At 42.4% G+C, this 18,673-nt stretch overlaps 1 long non-coding RNA gene across 1 annotated transcript in view; it reads right to left on the reverse strand.

Moving 5' to 3' along the window:
* LOC311516825 overlaps positions 1–18,673 on the reverse strand; it is a 141,008-nt gene that overhangs the window by 101,674 nt on the left and 20,661 nt on the right. Inside the window, exon 3 of the long non-coding RNA XR_014710504.1 lies at positions 8,331–8,459. This is a non-coding gene — a long non-coding RNA (uncharacterized lncRNA). The remainder of the gene's footprint in view (positions 1–8,330; positions 8,460–18,673) is intronic.

An 18,673-nucleotide genomic window follows, 5' to 3' on the forward strand; every position in this document is an offset into this window, starting at 1 on the left:
TCCAGCAAGTCCAGCAAACAAAACAAAACATTTCTTAAAGTGAAGGTAGTGCTAGTGTAAGCCAGAGTTAACTTTATTTTTTTCCCCCCCAGGGAATTGAGGAGCAGGGACCTTCTAACACCACTCTTCTCCAAGTCCTTGATTCACCAAGGTTCTTAGCATGTGCCTAAATTCAAGCACAGGTAGTCTCATTTAAGTAAAGGTCACATAAAAAAAAAGGGTGTAATTAGGAGGTGTCCAGAGAGAGGGCATCTTCAGGCCCTGATTGATGAACATACCTATGCATGTGCCTCATTCTAGTGAAGTCAATGTGGGTATGTGTTCACTGCAGAGTCACCTTGAGTTATTTAGGGCAGGTCTACTCTATAAACTTACATTGGTATATCGATGTCGTTCAGGGATGTGATAAATCCACACCTCTGAGAGATGTAATTATACTAACCTAAGCCCATATAGATAGTGCTATGTCGATGTGAGGGCTTCTCCTGTTGACTTAGCTACTGACTCTCACAGAGGTACATACCAGAGAGTACTTACGCCTTCCCGTGGCCGCAGGTAGTGTCTTTACTGAAGTGCTACAGAAACGCAGCTGCACCAGTGCAGCATTTCAGTGTAGACCTGCCCTTACATTCAAGTTGCTCCTTTCAAGTTAGCCTAGCTCAAGTGAGAGGTCAACCTCAAATAACTCTCAAGCTACTTTGTTTACACTGGCGCTGCACTCACTCAGGAGTGGTGCTAAGACTCCTGGGGACACATCCCATGGTTCTTTGCACTGCAGTCAGCTGCGACACCCTATAAATTCTTTCCAGTATGTTTTGGAAGAACTTATCTGTCCTTTTTGGGTACACAGGAGGAATTGTGGGAAGGCATTGAAGGACTACTGGCACTTGAGTGATACTAGCCTTTGTCCACACTACAAAGTGGCTGTGTTAGCAGCTGAAAAATTGTGCTCACTTGAATTGTAGCCTATAGCCCCTGATGGGACAGACAACTCGAGTTACAAGTATCACCACACTCAAGTGACAGGGACTCACTTATGTGAAGATGGGACTCGAGTTGGGGCAACACCCCAGTTATAACTCGAGTTAGTTTTGCAGTGAAGAAAAACCCTGAGATTGCCTCTCTAGATAAACTTCCCAGTCACTCTTACCTGGCCAGCAGTATCCCTGATGCTTTCTGTGGGCATCCCACTGGTGAGGCACTCTAAACAGCAAATGGATCCTCTTCAGATAGCTGGGGTAGCATAGAAATTTAGCAGTAGGATATACTCCCCAGTGCTTGTCTAAGTAATAAATTCCATGCATTAAGTGGGTTCTCTGAAGTAGCAGATGCTTCACAGGCAAAATGGTATTTCGACACCCGTAATTCTGGCAAGAGATCTGACAGAACTGTAATGTAATTGCACTAAATGATATGGAACAAAATTTTAAATTTGATCACCTAGGTGAGGGTGCCTATTTACATATTTGAGTGCTCAGATTGGTATTTAGGTGCTTAAAATGGGCATTTGAGTGCCTAAATGCCTATTTGAGCATTCAAATTTAGAGTCGGGTGCCTTACTTTAGGCAATCAAGTCTGAAAACTGGACTGAAAAATGACACAGGTGTGTCTCATTTAGAATAGAGTTATTAGGAATATTTGTTACTTAACAAATTGCTTTACAATTGAAAACTAGGCAGTGACCAAGATTTTAAAGGTGGAAGACAACTGTGATGGTGCAGGAAGATTTTCTTGATAAGATAAGCCACTAGGTGACAATTTGCATAATAATACTGTGGATTGAATATTTGCATGCTGTGTTTTAATTTTCAGTCTTTGGAATGCCTAATATTTATCTGTACCTTTGGGCTGATGCCAGGAAGCCCATCATCCATAAAACTAAGTAGGGGGCTTCCTAAAGTGATCATCTGCTCTGAGGAGGCAGCTGGCCTTTGGCTAGATCTTATAAACATGAATGACAGAAGGAAGATGAAAGAGCAGAAAAGGGCAAAGAAAAAGAAAGACAGATACAGAAACAGAAGAAGAGACAGAAGCAGACTGGGAACGGGATAACAAGGGAAACTATGGCAGAGGTGAGAAGTAGTGAGTGAAAGCAATACTGCAAGTTGAGATGTAGACAGGTATAAAGAAGGGAGAGAAACAACTGTGGGGTCTGTGGAGACAAAAATAGTGGCAAAAAGGGGGAAGTAGGGGCGGAGAAAGGAAGATAGCAGAGGAAAGATGGGTTAGATGAAATAGAGGAGAGTAGAAAGAAAAGAGGAGCAGCATCACTTGGGAGGAATAAGGAGCTAATTATCCCCTCATAAATTCATAGCAATATAAAATACCAATATTTCAGTCAACAAGATTGCCCCAAGTGTTTTCACAAGTAGAAGCCCTCAGAGATAAGAGAGAGAAGAAAACAGGAGAGGAAATAACATGACTGTGTGTTTGAGGTCTGGTTCGTTGTATTTCAAAGTTGATTTATTTATGTATCTAGACTTAAATGTAACATAAAACAATGCCTTTTCTGTGCACTAGGTATCCTTGCCATTGATGAAAGGATTTACTTCAGACAGAGAGGTAGATCGCTCTACATATGGCAAATGGCTCATTTATATTCCTTACATTATATTTATCTACAGCTGCTTAAGAAAACAAATCTCGCATGTTTGCTGGAATTTTCTCTATCATTTCTCAACATGTCTCTGTAAAACAGCTCTAAAGCCTACCTTTTCCCCACATTTTCCTTATTTATACCCCATCTGGGAATCAACCAAGAATCAAAGAGTTATCACAAAACGCTGTGTTGTGCAGTAGTTATTTGGGCCAATCGTTTTACTCATTCTCTGGATGACTAGTTGGTTCTAACAGAAACAACTAATCCCAGTTAATATTGGCGAGATGTTGTGTGATATTGCATGACAGCCATGCACAATGCTGCCGTAAGTGATATTGACGGTCTCAGGACGTTTCTGTTCATCTAGGAAGCTACCTAGCCAATTTTTCTATCACCGATAGTATTTAAATAGCGCCAATTGCTGTAGTATCCAAATACTGCGATACCACAGACTTCATTTAGCATAACATGCGTAAATGCACCTCAGTTTAATGCACATTTATGTTATGTCAAGAGTGTGGACAAAAGGGAGTGGATGTGTCACCCCAAAGAGGGAAATTGGAGATTCTCTCAATCCTCCAAAATAGTGAAGTAAATCTTTTAGACCTATACTCTCCAAAACCACAGGAACACTCTTGTGATAGGAAAAAAGCAATAAGGAATCTCTGTAGGTTTCAAATCATGCAGAGCCAGTCAGTCTATTCTCCATGAGATGGAGGTGTGGCAAGGTGAAGGGAAGAGGTAGAGGTTATGAAGCACCACTAATTGTAGAGCCTGAGGGCTTGGCTACACTTGCGAGTTAGAGTGCATTAAAGCAGCCCCGGGTACCCTAGCTCACTACCTGTCCACACTGGCAAGACACGTAGAGCGCTCTGACCCCACGGCTAGAGCGCTCCTGGTACTCCACCTCGGTGAGAAGATTAATGCTTGTTGCGCGTTGGCTGAAACGCCCAGGCGTCAGTGTGAATGTAGTGTTGCATTACTGCGCTCTGATCAGCCTCCGGAAAGGTCCTATAATCCCCTTAAGTCAAGTGGCCACTCTTCTCATTCTTTTGGAATTGCTGCAGGAATGCGGCTATGCCCTTTGAAAGATCCGTTTCTGACAGCCGGCTGCTTACCTGCTCCGGGACAAAGCAACCATTAGCGTGGAATGCTGTGTGTGAGAGAGAGAGAGAGAGGCTGGGGGGGAAGGGGGTTTTCTGCTATTGTCTGAATTTACAAGACAGCATGCTGACATGCTCTCAGCCCCCCCAAAACGCACTCTCTCTCCCCCCACATACACACAACACACTCCCTGTCACACTCCACCCCACCCCACCTCATTTGAAAAGCATGTTGCAGCCACTTGCATGCTGGATAGCTACCACAATGTACTGCTCTCTGTGGCCATTGCAAGAGCTGCTGATGTGGCCACGCCAGTGTGCTTGAAGCTGTCAGTGTGGACAGACTGCATCGCTTTCCCTACTGCGCTCTACAAAGGCTGGTTTAACTCAAAGTGCTCTACATCTGCAAGTGTAGCCATGCCCTGAGTAGCTACAGCACTTTTGCTCCCAACTCTGTGGCGTTTCTGTGTAGCCATGAGGGGGGACAGACATAGTTACCATTAGCAGCATTCACTTCCTCACTTTTTAGTAGGTTCAGTCAGTCAGTCAAAAGGGGAGCAAACCAGGAAAAACGGCTGTTCCCTGCCTCTTCCTCTCTTTTCCACCTTCTCCCAGAATCATGGAGCTCCAAATCATATAGTAAGTGCATGAAGGGACCAACAGATTGTCAGAGAGGAGTGAACATGTCACACCTTGGCTCTGCTTCTCCCTTCTTTCCAAACAGTCAGCGGCCTTTCTGCCCTGGTTTACTCTCTTTTGATGTCGTCCAGGCCTCATGTATGGAGAGAGGCCTAGCTTAAGCATTCAATAGGAGACAATGGCCAGAGAGATACTGTAGGTACACCACATCGATTACTACTGATTAATGACAGAAGCAGTGCTGTCAATTCTCACGATTTTGTCTTGACTCTCGTGATAATTATTGTTTTCCTTAAAGCCCCAGCTCCTGGAGTCAGGTGGATATGTGATGATCTCAGCCTTCATTCTTCAAGAAAAAATAAGTTTCTAGCCCTCATGGCTGTGGAGAAATGTGAACCCAGTGCACCCTAAAGGCTCAAAAAGCCGAAGGCAAATAAAAAGAATGCCTAATTATTATTTTTACATCATCTCATGATTTCTGGTGAGCCTGACTCATGATTTTTGAGCATCTGGGGTGGGCAATACTGTAGAAGTGACCACCCAAAGGGCAGGATGATACGTTAGCCTTTACCTGCCGGCTGAGCTCCTGCAGCTCCTCAGAACATCCAATTCCCTAGACTATACGTCAGGGACGCGCAATGGTACCAGACAGAATGAGCTCCAGCAGCAGTACTTCCAGGAGTATTTATGCGAACATCAGCATATGGCAGATATGCAATACCTCAGTGGTGTCTCAGGCTAACAGATACCTCCTGGGCGCAAGCATTCCTCGAATTTTAGCCCATCCATACCACCACAGTCAACATGGTGCCAGCATTTCCTTTGTAATGGTCCCTGTTTGCAGGAATGAAAAAAGTTATGAAAAAAGAAATCTCACTTGGCTGAAATGTGGAATACAGCAAAGTCACAGCAACAGAATGGACATTGTTACAAAAATTGGTTTGGTCATGTTTTTAAAGGTACGCAATGGAAGTCAGTTTACAGAGTCCATATGTGCCTGTAGAGCTCAAACCACATTTGATTTAAACAGCTACATCTGACAATAATAGTCCATAATATAAAGGATAATACAATTTTTGTGCACCATGATCAAAATGTACTCAAAAACATAACCAAGTGTGCACACAGTTTTCACATGTGGGTACTTAAAGTTCGGTGAAATTGATTTAGCAAGTAGACTTGTAAATGGGCCCTGAAGCACCTGAATATCCACTTACACATCTAAACATGATTTTAGGAATCCAACTCTGGGCTCCCAGCTTTGAAAATTGATCTTTCCCACTTAGTTGAGAACTAGAAAGCAATGTGTTAATGCATTCACCTTTCTATTCTAAAGATCTGTGTTGAATTCTGACCTCGGTCACACACAGAAAGATGAACGGCCTTATCCTACTTTCTTCTGGCCAAAAACCTCACACAAAATCACTATTCATTTTAGAACAACTGGAAGCTTTCACAAGAGAGAGATCTACAACCATCAGAAGGGAGTTGCAGGCCAGGAATGAGGTGCATTGACAGAGCTGTGCAGGGGAAGCATGCATAAACCCTGACACCAACCAGTACTATTAGTCTTTCACTTTCATCAGCTCTCAAATTTGCACAAAAATAATAGAAATTAGTGGCTAATGGAAAGACAAATCAGGCCCATCCAATTAAACTCCCATGTAAAATCTCCACCAGAAAATTGTGAAATATTGGAGTAATTTTTTCACTGAATCAAGACTAACACTTATATCTTTATATTAATTGTCTCCTGCATCCTCGGGTCCTTCTATGAAAAGCACTTTATAAATGTAAATTTGATTGATGGACTGATACATTTATATTGATGAGAACTTAGCAGGAGCTAAGCAGGTTAGTGTTAGTTTACACTACAGTTTTTGTCAATAATAATCAGTAAGAGGAGGGATTAATCAGGAACAGGCAAATAGCTACATCCTTATGATCTAAACATATCAATGCTGTCCACTAACCCAGACAACGTGGAAAACATACTTTCAGACCCACAGCTGTAATGTTTTTTCAAGTCCACAGTTAGAATTTTGGTGATGTGTCCTGTGCACCCATCCTTCACCTAGGATTTGCCACGCACATCTTTAACTAAAGCAGCATACATGGCAATTAAGGTATTAGTTTATAGGTGGACAATGGAACTATAAAATTTGCTCTGACCTTGGTGATTTGAATAAAAAAACTGGCGATGTGCAACAACAGCCCCTGATATTGCATAACAGCAGAGCTTTTCTCATACCAGGGATGAACAACAGACTTTCTTACAATAGACACAAAGTAAAATCAGAGAGCAAATCGTAAGGAATCAGGGCAGATCTACACTGCTGATATGACAGCAGTACAGCCACGGCACTGCAGATGTGCCATTGTAGCCCCATAGTGCAAACACTAGCTAGAGTGATAGAAGGGGGTTTTCTATCATTGTAGTTAATCTACCCCCTCGAGGGAGGCAGCTAGGTCGATAAAATAATTCTTCAGTCGACCTAGTTGTGTCTCTCCCGGAGCTTAGGTTATCTTAACTACATCTCTCAGGGGTGTGAACAGTTTCATTTATTTCACACCCTAACCACAATGATCAGGGCTTTTGGGATGACAAGGATCACAGTGGCTGGATCTACCCTAAACTTTGCTGGGAAGCCTTCCACAAGGCATGGCCATTAATGCTGCTCCACTGGTGATACCAACCTTAGGAGCATAGTGCCAGCAAGCGTACGGACGTTTTCACCACCTCGTTGTCTAGTCTTGCTTAGAACAACTATAAAGAACATGGCAACAATTAGATTTGTAGTTGCCAGAATCCTGCCTATTATTAAATATTTATATTGTGGTTGCTTGTAGAAATACTAGTGCTCCCAATTGTGGCTACCACTAGTAGCATTGCAACAGTTGGCAAGCTCTCAAATAAGCCTAGTCTAGGCAAAGTTATTGGAGCATTGTAAATTACAATCCAGTTTTCAGGCAGTTCAGTCTCCTCAGCACAGATGTTTATCCATCCAAGACATTTATTTTCAAAATTAATTTGGGGCCTAATTCTACACCTGACTTCAGTCAGTGGCAGAAATGCCATTAGCTTAAGTGGCAAGGTAAGACTTTGATCTCTGCAGGCCTCTCACCATGGAGATTTAATTGAGTTCTTGCCGTCTGAAACCAGCAGACTGATTCCTAAACTAAGCCCCCCTCCAAAGACAGGACATTAACTTTCTGCTTTGGTTTAGCCAGTTTCTTTTAGTTGCAAGGAAATAGTACAACCACGGTACCAGCATTGCAAAGAGAACTGTGGGTTCATTTTGTGATGCTTCCTGACTGAGTTGCTACGCTCACCAGCAGCTTCTGAGCAAAAGGCAAAAATGGCTATGCCCTGTCTTCTCTAGTGCTCCCACAGTTTCTACCACCGACCGAGATGGACCGGAGGTAGTGAAATGAAGGCAAAGTTAAAAATAATTCTAGTGCAGATACAGCCTAAGTGACCTTAGCAAGCACTGTCTGTGACTAGATCATCCTTGTACAGTTGTAGCTGTTTTGAACTGCTATATGCTGTCACAGCAGACATAATTTTCCAGCAACGCTCCTGCTAAATGAGTGTCTACGTACTACATTAGCATTCCCAGATGCCCTGCCTTAGCTTAAGACGCCTGGGGGTAAAAAGACAAGCAGCTCTGGGATGCTCTTATGTTTCCGAGAACCACAGTGCAAATCACCATAATTGTTTGTTAGATGAACAATGATCACTCTAACCTCCTAATTAACATTGTTAAAATTTGTTAACAAAGGAAATTTAGCAATATCTTAATTAGGAAGGATTTCTAATTTGTGATGTAGAGTATGTTAGACAAACAAGGCACCATTCTCCCTTTGTTTTTCAGCTCTGCAGCAGGAGAGATTACATGATATGACACAACATATTCTGCATTTGCCATTTATCATTCTATATCCTTTACACACTTGTGCTGTATAATTAGCGCCTTGGCTAATTTTACCTGTTATTGTTTGCCCTGTAATTTGGAGAGAAAAGGCAGTGTTGATGCTACGTGATTTAGTCTGGGGCAACCAGCTGGCTCTTTGCCACAGGACTGCTGCATACATGTGACTGCGATGAAGTACGTTCACTGCAAAATAAAGAGAAACATTCAGTAGCTTAAAGTAGTTAATTATATGCTATGATATTAGCAGCTTTCTTCAATTTTTTTTTCTAAATACAATACGTGGGCATGTAACCCTTACAGGGCTCTGTTCTACTTCAAAGCCATTGTACATCACTAGAAAAAAAACTACCCTCCCATTATCTATTACTTAATTATTAAAAAGTGTCTACTCTGTTTTTATAAATTATCTATGCGTCAGAGTTGTTGGCATATGAGAGAGACAGACAGACAGACAAACAGATAGACTTGGGAAGGCTACAAAGCCAATTATTCTGAACTGGAGAAAAAAAATCAAGAGTCTAAAGGGACCTAAAATATATGGTCTACAAGACAGTCATTTAAAAAAACTGTTATTGAGATTTTCATTACGAACGGTCTTTCAAAGTGTAACAGTGAAATCAGCGCACTCGTCATTGTTGGCATTCTGCCTGGTGGAAGATTCCAAGCAATTTACACAGCCTTTGAATAGAGCATATTTATGTCATATTGCAAAAGCATGTTTACTAGACAGTAACATGAGATACTGACTACAAAGAACTGTACTGACCTAATTGTTTTGGTGGAACTGACCTCTGTGCAATGATGGTTCCACACCAGGTCACATGCCTTGGTTGTAATGGAATATGCCATACTCCAGTTTAGGCTCTGCTTATTTATGTATATGACTTTAAAGATTACCTGCTTTGGTCCAGTCAGCATAAAACTGGTCAAGGATCACATTCTAAGTCTTATATTGAGATTGCCCTACTCTGGATGATGAATGACCTGCTCCTTTCCTCTGATTACAGGACCTCACAGACCTTTTCATCATACCACCACATTGGGGCAGCTTTTAGTGCTGATCATTTTATTTTTCTATATAGAATCCCAAGGAAGAAGCCAGTGTCTTTTAAATACTCACTTCTGTTTCTTTGAATGTTATTTCTAACCTTTCCTTTTTCATTTTTGGGGGGAGGCTTCAAATCCCCTCCCTTTCGACCCTATCTGAACTAACTCAGTTTTGACTCTCTTTTCTTCTCCATTTATCTTCTTCTTCCAAGATGCCTCACTGTTTGACTTCAGTCACGAATGCTGCTGCTATGTAGATGTCACCAAGTGCTACATCTCTCTCTGTCTCATTCTGTGTACAATATCTCCTTTCCTGGACTATTGCCAGGGACTGGAGAATAAGCTAATATTCATATTTGGATGATATTCATATTCAAGGTCATGAAGTCAAACCCCTCTCCCCCAAATTGCATATAGCAACATTTTTGTCCCTTCCTGTAATTCACCAGAGAAATCACCCCGACTAGGGTGGGGGGGGTGTGTGTGTGAGAGAGAGACTGACTACCCCTCTCAGTTTCCCTGCATGGACACTCCCTTCCACATTCACCTTCATGAGGGGGTTGGCAAGATAGGTTTTGACTCTTCACAAAACCTCAAGAAAGTTCTTTAGAGAAACAGATGGCCTGACATTTACTCCCCTCCCGTACTGCCATGCACACCCTTATAGCAGTGTGACTGAATACTCCTGGCTGGGAAGCCTATAGTTTTTAACTCAACCTACTAATTCACATGAAAACTATACACTGCTTTGTCTTCACAATGATTTTACCAGCAGTTAGTTAAAATAGCTGGCTGTGGTTTTAAGAATATAGCCATTATTTGTGCTTTTTGATAAGTCATCTTTTTCATTCACTGACTCCTTTGTACTTTTTTAGCTATATCTATAGCTATCTATCTCTTCATAGTGCAGAACACTTCAAAGTCTTGATAAACTGACCAAAAAAAGAAAAAAAAATGGTGTGTTAGCAATCCTGCTGGAAAGCGCTAGTGGAGACAAAACACCTGTCATTTTATCATGAGGTGAAGGTCAACACTATGCTCCTGACCATGGTTGACCTTCTCTGTTTACCTCACAGTGTATCTCTACTAGGATTCTACAGTGGTTTAGTTAGTGATAGTGTTAGTTAAGCTGTGGTCAACCCTCACATCTTTTTTTGCAGTGAAGACATAGCCAAAGACATGAAAGGTGACTTACGAAGAGTTTTTCAAAAAGACCATGCAAATAAATTTAGAAATAAGTGCTGAATGATTCATGTAACCTAGGTCTGAGCAGCAAACTAATAACTTAAAACTTTTCATTGTGTTTCGTTTTTCAGGCCCTGCGAAGCCCAAATTTTCTTGGGGGACAGTCAGAGACCGTGGAACAAACTCCTGCAGGATCTAAGAAAACTGCAACCACCACCACTTGTGTTTCAAGTGCAAAGCACATGCATTTGACTCTGTCTTTGCTAACAGACGTAACACAGTATACATCTAATATATTTATTTTACAAAAATCTCACAGATTCCCCAGGTAGCAGCAGAAGGCAAAAAGAAAGAACTATGTGTGATGGATGTTAGTCACACTATTTAAGAGAGTTCTGGAAGCTGCTCAGATCCCACAGAGGCGAGGGCTGAAGAAGAACCTAAATAGAAAAATCTCACCTCTCAATGTGTTTTTGTATTTTTTTTAATATAAAATAATAATACTTTAAACACTTTACAAAATACCATCTTTGGAGGAAAATACCAGAATCCTTCAGACCCGTTCCATCAACCAGCAGGGTTATGTAGTGGGTGAAACTGTCCCGGTATCATGGCTAATGGGGAGCTACATGAGTGTTCTAGAAATTGGGCTAAAGAAATTGGGTTCTCACATTGGGTTAAAGATTTCACAGAACCTGAAGAAGAAAGTAAAAGATTTAAACTTTTCATTTGAAGCCAGATCCAAAGCCCAATGAAGTTAGTGGAAAGACTCACATTGACTTCAGTGAGTTTTCAGTGAGGCCCTTGCTAAATGCCACTTACACTTAGGCCTGGTCTACCCTGGGGGGGAGGAGGGGGTGGGAATCGATCTAAGATACGCAACTTCAGATGCGAGAATAGCGTAGCTGAAGCCGACGTATCTTAGATCGACTTAGAATCACTTACTTCGCATCCTCGCAGCGCGGGATCGACGGCCGCCGCTCCCCCGTCGGCTCCACTTCTGCCTCTCACTCTGGTGGAGTTCCAGAGTCGACAGCAGAGCGATCAGGGATCGATTTATCATGTCTACACTAGACGTGATAAATCAATCCCTGATAGATCGATCACTACCCGCCAATCCCGCGGGTAGTGTAGACCTGGCCTTAGATTGTATGCAGTGTAGCTGTAGCTATGTCAGTCCCAGGACCTATCAGTCCTCATCCTCAAAGGAAACCTGCACACTTGCAAAAGACAAAACCTGGAAGCTTACATTCATAACTCTGCTAGACACTAAAAATCATGGACTGAACAGACACTGGATTTATGGTTTATTACAACAATCTGTAATCCACTAACCCTCTCTTTTTGTCCTATGACTGCAGAGGTGTAAAGGGGCCACTCTACCTTGAATGTTCCCTTACAGTATGTGCTAACTGTTTATGCTAACCAATTTGTTCCACCTTGCATTTTGCTGTGAGGCTGTGAGTTCCTGTCCCAGACCTGACGAAGAGCTGTGTGGCTTGAAGGTTGGTCTCTCTCACCCACAGAAGTTGGTCCAATAAAAGATATTACCTCACCACCTTGTCACTCATACTTGAGACACAGGGCACTTATTTCTAATGCTATGCTGGATTTCATTAAATTTCCTTTAACACAGACCTCAACTCCATAGCAGTTTCCAAGCCTAGAAATCTTCAGTTATCCAGGACCCTGGATGTTCTTTTCCCTTCCTCTTCTTCCATGTCTATAAGGCTACCTTTGTGACATGGAAGTTACTAGAAATTCGACATGTCACTAGCCTTCCTTTGATCCATAGTCATGTTGATGTAGACTTGGGAGTTAGACAAGTATGAGTTTGAGCCCTTTCAGCTCTTTCATTATAGCTTCCTTTTCTGCTTCAAGTAGACTCCTCCCTTCAAGGTGTTGTTGGAAACCCATGTTAGGTTAGGAATTACCTTACTTGTCCCTATTGATGTGCTCCACTGTTCACATTTATTACAATCTTATCAAAGGCATCCCCTTGGTGCAGAGCTGTGTTGAGTTGTTGAGCTTCTCAGTTGGAAGCTTTCCCAAAATCTTTCCTCTTATTTTGGATTGTTCTGAAAATGGCAGCCCTAAATACCAGTATTTTAGCCTGGTCTCTGATATAACCACTACCTTTGTATTTATAAATTTGGTCTTTATTCTCTTGTAACCAAATAAAGATTTTTTTATCTTCGCTATCCAATTCAACTTTGTATCTCATTCACAATAACGCACCTGATTTTCAAAGTTCTCCTTTGATTCACTTTATCTTGCCTATTGTATCAGTTATACACCTCTGATTATGGCCACCTCCTCATGGCTCTTCTCAAATGGGGCAGTCACTCTTTCAGTTCATCTATAGTTTCTGGGATCCCTCCTTCTAAGTTATTGTCTCTCTGCTTTTATTTAAATCAGACCTTAAAACTTTCCTTTTCTCACTATCATTTTGATTTTTCTCTGAAGTGTTTGGTGCACAGGTTCTCAAGCTCTCTTCACATCTAACTAGCCTTTGTTTCTTGCTAGGACTCCAGTCTCACCATCTTTTGAAGTCACATACCATTCTCTTTTCGAGTCACTGCAAGAAACTATGGCTGGATTGGGGAGAGGTGCGTAACTTGGAGTACTGGTTTCGGGGTGGGTTCTGCTAGATGGGGCTGGTGCTAAGGTAGGGGACGCTGGGGTGAGTGAAGGCTGCAATGTTGGTGGAAGGCAAGGCTTGGTGAGAGAAGACTGATGCTGTGGGAGGGTTTGGTACTATTGGCTTGGGTTGCTGAAGGTGCTGGCTAATTTGGTGAGGGATAGAAGTGGGTGAGATGTTAAGTTTGAGAACTCCTGCTCTAGATGAAAAACACCCTACACTGTAAGAATTAATGGGTTTGCATGATGTAAATTGCATTTCATCTAGATCTGTCAAGCTCTGCAAGCCAGTCTGTGCTCTGGTTCCCAGGAAGGCCTGGAAACTCTATTGCAATGGACACTTGGGGCTTGTCTACACTGGCACTTCACAGCGCTGCAACTTTCTCGCTCAGCCGTGTGAAAAAACACTCCCCCCCCCCCCCAAGTGCAGCAAGTTTCAGCGCTGTAACGCGCCAGTGTAGACAGTGCCCCAGCGCTGGGAGCTGCGCCCCTCGTGGAGCTGGGTTTTTTGGAGCGCTGGGAGAGCTCTCTCCCACCGCTCTGCCGCGACCACACGAGCCATGTTAAAGCACTGCCGCAGCAACGCTTTAGCATTGCCAGCGTAGACTAGCCCTTTGTGCGGCACTCTAGTTACAGTTCTGACGGAGCAAAAAATCCAGAGGAGGAGGATGAAACAAAGACTGTCAGCAAAGACAAGGAATCCATGGCAAAAGTGAAAGGATAGTCCTTCCTCCTGTTGACCTGAGGGTAACGTATTTCTCTGAAACAAAGAACAAGCTCTTTCCAGTTCACCAGCGGTCTCAGCTGCCCTTTCTCTTCTGCAGAGGGATAGAGTTGTGTGCATATATGCAATAAGCTACCATCTTTCAGTGTTTAGGGCATGATTCAGCTCCCACTGAAGTAAATGGAAGCTGCCCCGACCAGCTTTTATGCAGATCAAGTTTAATCAACTGAAACGGATTGCTAAGTGATGGGAAGAAATGAGCCGTGAAAGATGTCAGTCCATGAGGTTTGGGGAAATATTTACATCTACACGAACCCTCGAGAGCACTTCCAAAAATAAGCATTTTCTGATGATGCAGCGACTTTTTCATGAGGAGTAATTTGTAGGTGTTGTTTCAGGGGGGGGAAAAAACCCAACACCACAAATGCAGAAGAAATATTCCTTAGAAAAATAATACATACCCAGCAGTTTACATGTTGAAAAGGTTTGACTGTAAATCCCATTTTTGACATTCATCCCAGAGCTACTTTAAAGGCAACACACAGACTCAAGAGGGAGACAGTAAATGCTAAATCATAATTACCTCGTAAAAGGGGAGTCTGTTTCTCTGACGGCCTGAGATCTGGATTTGTTGCTCAAAAATGTCATAAATCTATAGGGTTCTCTCGTTTTATTTAAAGCCAATTAGTGTTTGTACTTTAAAACCAAATTAAACCAAGAAAAAACCCTTCCAAAGTTTGTCTTTAGTATAGTTATGAAACATTGATTTCTCTGCTCTCATTAAAGAGCTGTTCATTATTAGAGGACAGCATGTACTGTGAAGGCAAAAGTCTTACATTAACAGTGAACTATAGAAAATCTCTCCCATTTGGCAGCTTTTGCATTAACATTTCTCCAGCAACGGGATTTCTTTTTAATGCTATCAGTGCTCCACGCATTACTGTACAGAAAAAGAAAATATTTTTCAACACCATCTCGAATTGGTTTTAATATCCCACAGGGTGACATCTGACACTGCACTGAGAGGAGTAACACCTCTCTGGGTAGTCTTTCCAACAGAGCCTGAAAATGAGCAGTCTGTGCCATTAATATGGCCTGTGTAATTAGCAGGAACAATATGACTGACAAAAAAACCCCACAACATTTCCTGAAGCTATTCTGCAACTAAAAGTTTCTGTAACCGTTGCAGTCAGCAAAACGTACATGTGACTTGTGTCCCCAGACCCATAGTCCTGGGTCTGTGGGCTCTGTGTACTTGATGCAAAGTGCATGGAAAACGGGTCACAAATTTGAAACGAAGTTTGACAGCATCAAAGGCATAACAGAGACACAAAGCGGGTGAGGTAATATCCTTTTCTGGACCAAGCTTTTGAGCTACACCAAGCTCTTCTTCAGGTCTGGGGCCAACATGGCTACAACATTGTAAACATCAAACATCTGTCTGCCTCAGACACTGTTTCTGATTAAAGCTGGCTATCCAATTATAAAGGAGATTTAAAAAATACTATTTATGTTAAATAGGGGCTTCCCAATGATATTACAATTAAGGTTACAATGAATTTTATAATTTTCCATATACATGGGCTGCATGGAAACACTTTGGAAGTTCCATGGGCGCAAGGATGAGAAGAAAAATTTCCTCATATGGCTAAAAGGCACGAAAATCACATGGGTGCTCAACTTAACACCACTTAGACAGCTAAGTTCTGGGAGCACAAGGAAACATTTCTAGAGGATGCGCATCCACCTATCTTTATGCATCAAAGTGGCCTTAAGTCATTTGTCTAGGTATCTAAATGCCATTTTAGATGTCCAAACGCCTTTTAAAATCTGTCAAATACACACATAGTAGAGCAAGTAAAAAGTACATATTCCAAAATATTTTTCAAGGAAAAATGGCTTTTTTGAATGAAAATCAAAAACTGGAAAAAAAATTTGTTTTTTAAATTAAAAAAGCAAATTCTAGGACAAAATGAAAACATTTTGTTACTTTCTATGTTCATGTAAAGTACTTACCATTTTCTGACCAGCTCCAACACACACACACACTTGATATATTTGTCCTGCTTGAACCGAGGTGACCGCTGTCCTTTAAGTCAGTTAACTTTATTCGTGAATTTAAAATTTTAATGAGAAAGTCTGGGGACACAAGTCACTTTGTATTCAAAATGCAGCCAATTTTTGCTGCTGAAATAGCTGAACTTTCCATTGTAAGGCATAAGTGGAAAGTTCATGAAAAAGGAATTCTGCCAGATTAATTGTCCTTTATTAGAACAATACCCCTAGATGCACATAAACACCTGTGGAAACAAAAAGGAGTGCCAGGAATTAAGATGGAGGGCTGACATGGGAATGCGTGCAAAGTTTATGTGGACATATCTAGCCTACGACAGGATTTCTTGGCAACACCACAGTGAGGTCATTATCCAGTGTTGAAAGCAATCAGATTCTGATGCTGAGTGGCAGCACGTGATGAGGTGTATGTGAATGCTGCCTGGTCTAATCTGCTAGGAACAAAGGGAATAGGCACACTCTACTCTGAATCAGGCAGTGCAAGGACTTGAACATGGATTTTCCCCATCCCAGACCAGAACCCTAACCACCTGCAGACACACACAGGTTTTGATCCAAAAATGGACATTATGATATAATTCTGTTTTGGGGGAAACAACTGAAAGGTTTTGCCTTCTTTCCAGTGTGTGTGTGAAATTTTGAAACCTTGAAAGTTGCCACAAAACAGAACTGTCTTCCAGTCTGCTCTCATATTTGCTTGTCTGTGGGTTTCAGCTGTGCATTTCATAGTATCGTCAAATCGTCTAAGTGTTTTTTTTTAATGGCAGTATAGAAAAACAAATATTTTTAAAAAGGAAAAACCCTCCCACTGACATAGTCCTGGGTCTGTGGGCTCTGTGTACTTGATGCAAAGTGCATGGAAACCCAACAGATATTCCACTGATGGAACAGAAGCTGTATCCCATAGTTAGATATTCACAACACCACCACAATGCTGGCATGCTCTTTCACTCACTCACGTTTGGCACGTTAATCTAGTAGCACTAGAGAGTCAAGTTTCCTGGCATTGTGCCCATTGATAGCACTGAACAGATTAAATCCTTTAGCCTCAAGAAGGTCAAAAATCAGTAGGATGTCATAGTCTTATTAACAGGAAGATGTTTGGGTTCAACAAGGTTCTAGGTGGTGAGGTAGCTGAGTGAACAGAAGAGTTTACTCTCTGCCTGGGACTCTGATTAGCAGGAGTGCAAGGAGGGTGGTACGTTACAGTACGCAGTACTGGCAAGAGATTTTTAGCAGATACAGGGTACTGGAAAGACTCAGGGAGGCTGCCCCCCATCCCCCAGAGAGGGGGTGGAGCTGCACTCTGCTCCTTAAAGGAACAGAACACGGCTAGGGAGGGCATTCATTCTTTATATGGGTTTAACAGCACAATACATATGCTAACAAACTTAAACAAAGGTTTATTTGGGAGGGACACTTAAACAAAGGTTTTAAGTTTGTTAGCATATGTATTGTGCTGTTAACTTGGTCAGGAGTCCTCAAGAAGGATGGGGTGGGGGACACGGAAAGTGTTTAAACAGTATTTTTGATTCCTGCTCCAGCCTCTGGACTATGAACATATACTAATGGGAGCATTCTAATCAAGGGACTGAGGATTTTAAGGTAATCTGGAGCCTTCATATTTCCTTGATCCTTTGCAGATGGATTTAAGAGTTGGATATGGTACAAGAGTTGGATATGGTATGGTTCTAGCCTCATTAGCTGCTGATTTCTCCCTTGCAATGGACAAAGATCAGATGTCTGCTGACTTTCTCACGAGTCAGCAGTCTTTGAAACCTGTGGTATAAGCAACATAGCCCTTGCTTGTTCTTTCCTTTCCAAATGTCAAAGCCTGTTCCCATGGAACTCAATAGTAAAACTTCTTTTGATTTCAATGGGAAGAGGATTTGGCCCCAAGAGATCAGAGAATGTGATTTTGATCAATTACTTATCTGTCCAGAGACAGTTCTCATGCACGTTATGCCAGGCTGATTTTGATTGCCCTCCTGTATGTCATGCTGAGGAAAATAGTAAAACAATTTGGGTTGCAGTTCTGTCAAGATGCACATGGCACAAACAGTTCTATGCCTCTTTTCCATCAAGCCCAGATGGCACAGCATCTTTGCTTTCCTAGTGCCTGGCGGAGAGCAATACTTAGGCCTTGTTTACACTGCCACTTTACAGCGCTGAAACTTTCTCACTCAGGGGTGTGAACCCCCCCCCCCCAGCAATGCAAGTTTCTGCGCTGTAAAGTGGCAGTGTAGACAGTGCACCAGTGCTGGGAGCTGCGCCCCTCCTGGGGGTGGTTTATTTACAGGGCTGGGAGAGCTCTCTCCCAGCACTGGGGCCGCGACTACACAGCCATGTTAAAGTGCTGCCGCGGCAGCGCTTTAACGTTGGTAGTGAAGACCTACCCTTAGATAAAGGTAAGATGGCAGAAGCTTAGTCTGGACATAAGGGAGGCACTGATAGTGTGTTAAGGGGAAGTGGGGTGCTTGCAGAAGGACATTTAAGAAGTTTTCAATTTGGGGTGCTGCTGGATCCCCAATGACACCTGGAAATACACGTGGCACCAGGGGCCCAAACAGTTGTAAAATTTTAGTTGTAAAAGTTGCAGTTGTAAAATTTTAGACAGGTAAGGGGGGTGCCGGAGGGGACGGAGAGAGCATGGGGGCCCTGGGCTGGGGGTAGGGTGGGGAAAAGTCACATGGAGGGTCACATGGGGAGGTCACGTGCGCCCCCTTGT

Source organism: Lepidochelys olivacea, assembly GCF_965140295.1.
Source record: "Lepidochelys olivacea isolate rLepOli2 genome assembly, chromosome: 2".
NCBI classification, from domain to species: Eukaryota; Metazoa; Chordata; order Testudines; family Cheloniidae; genus Lepidochelys; species Lepidochelys olivacea.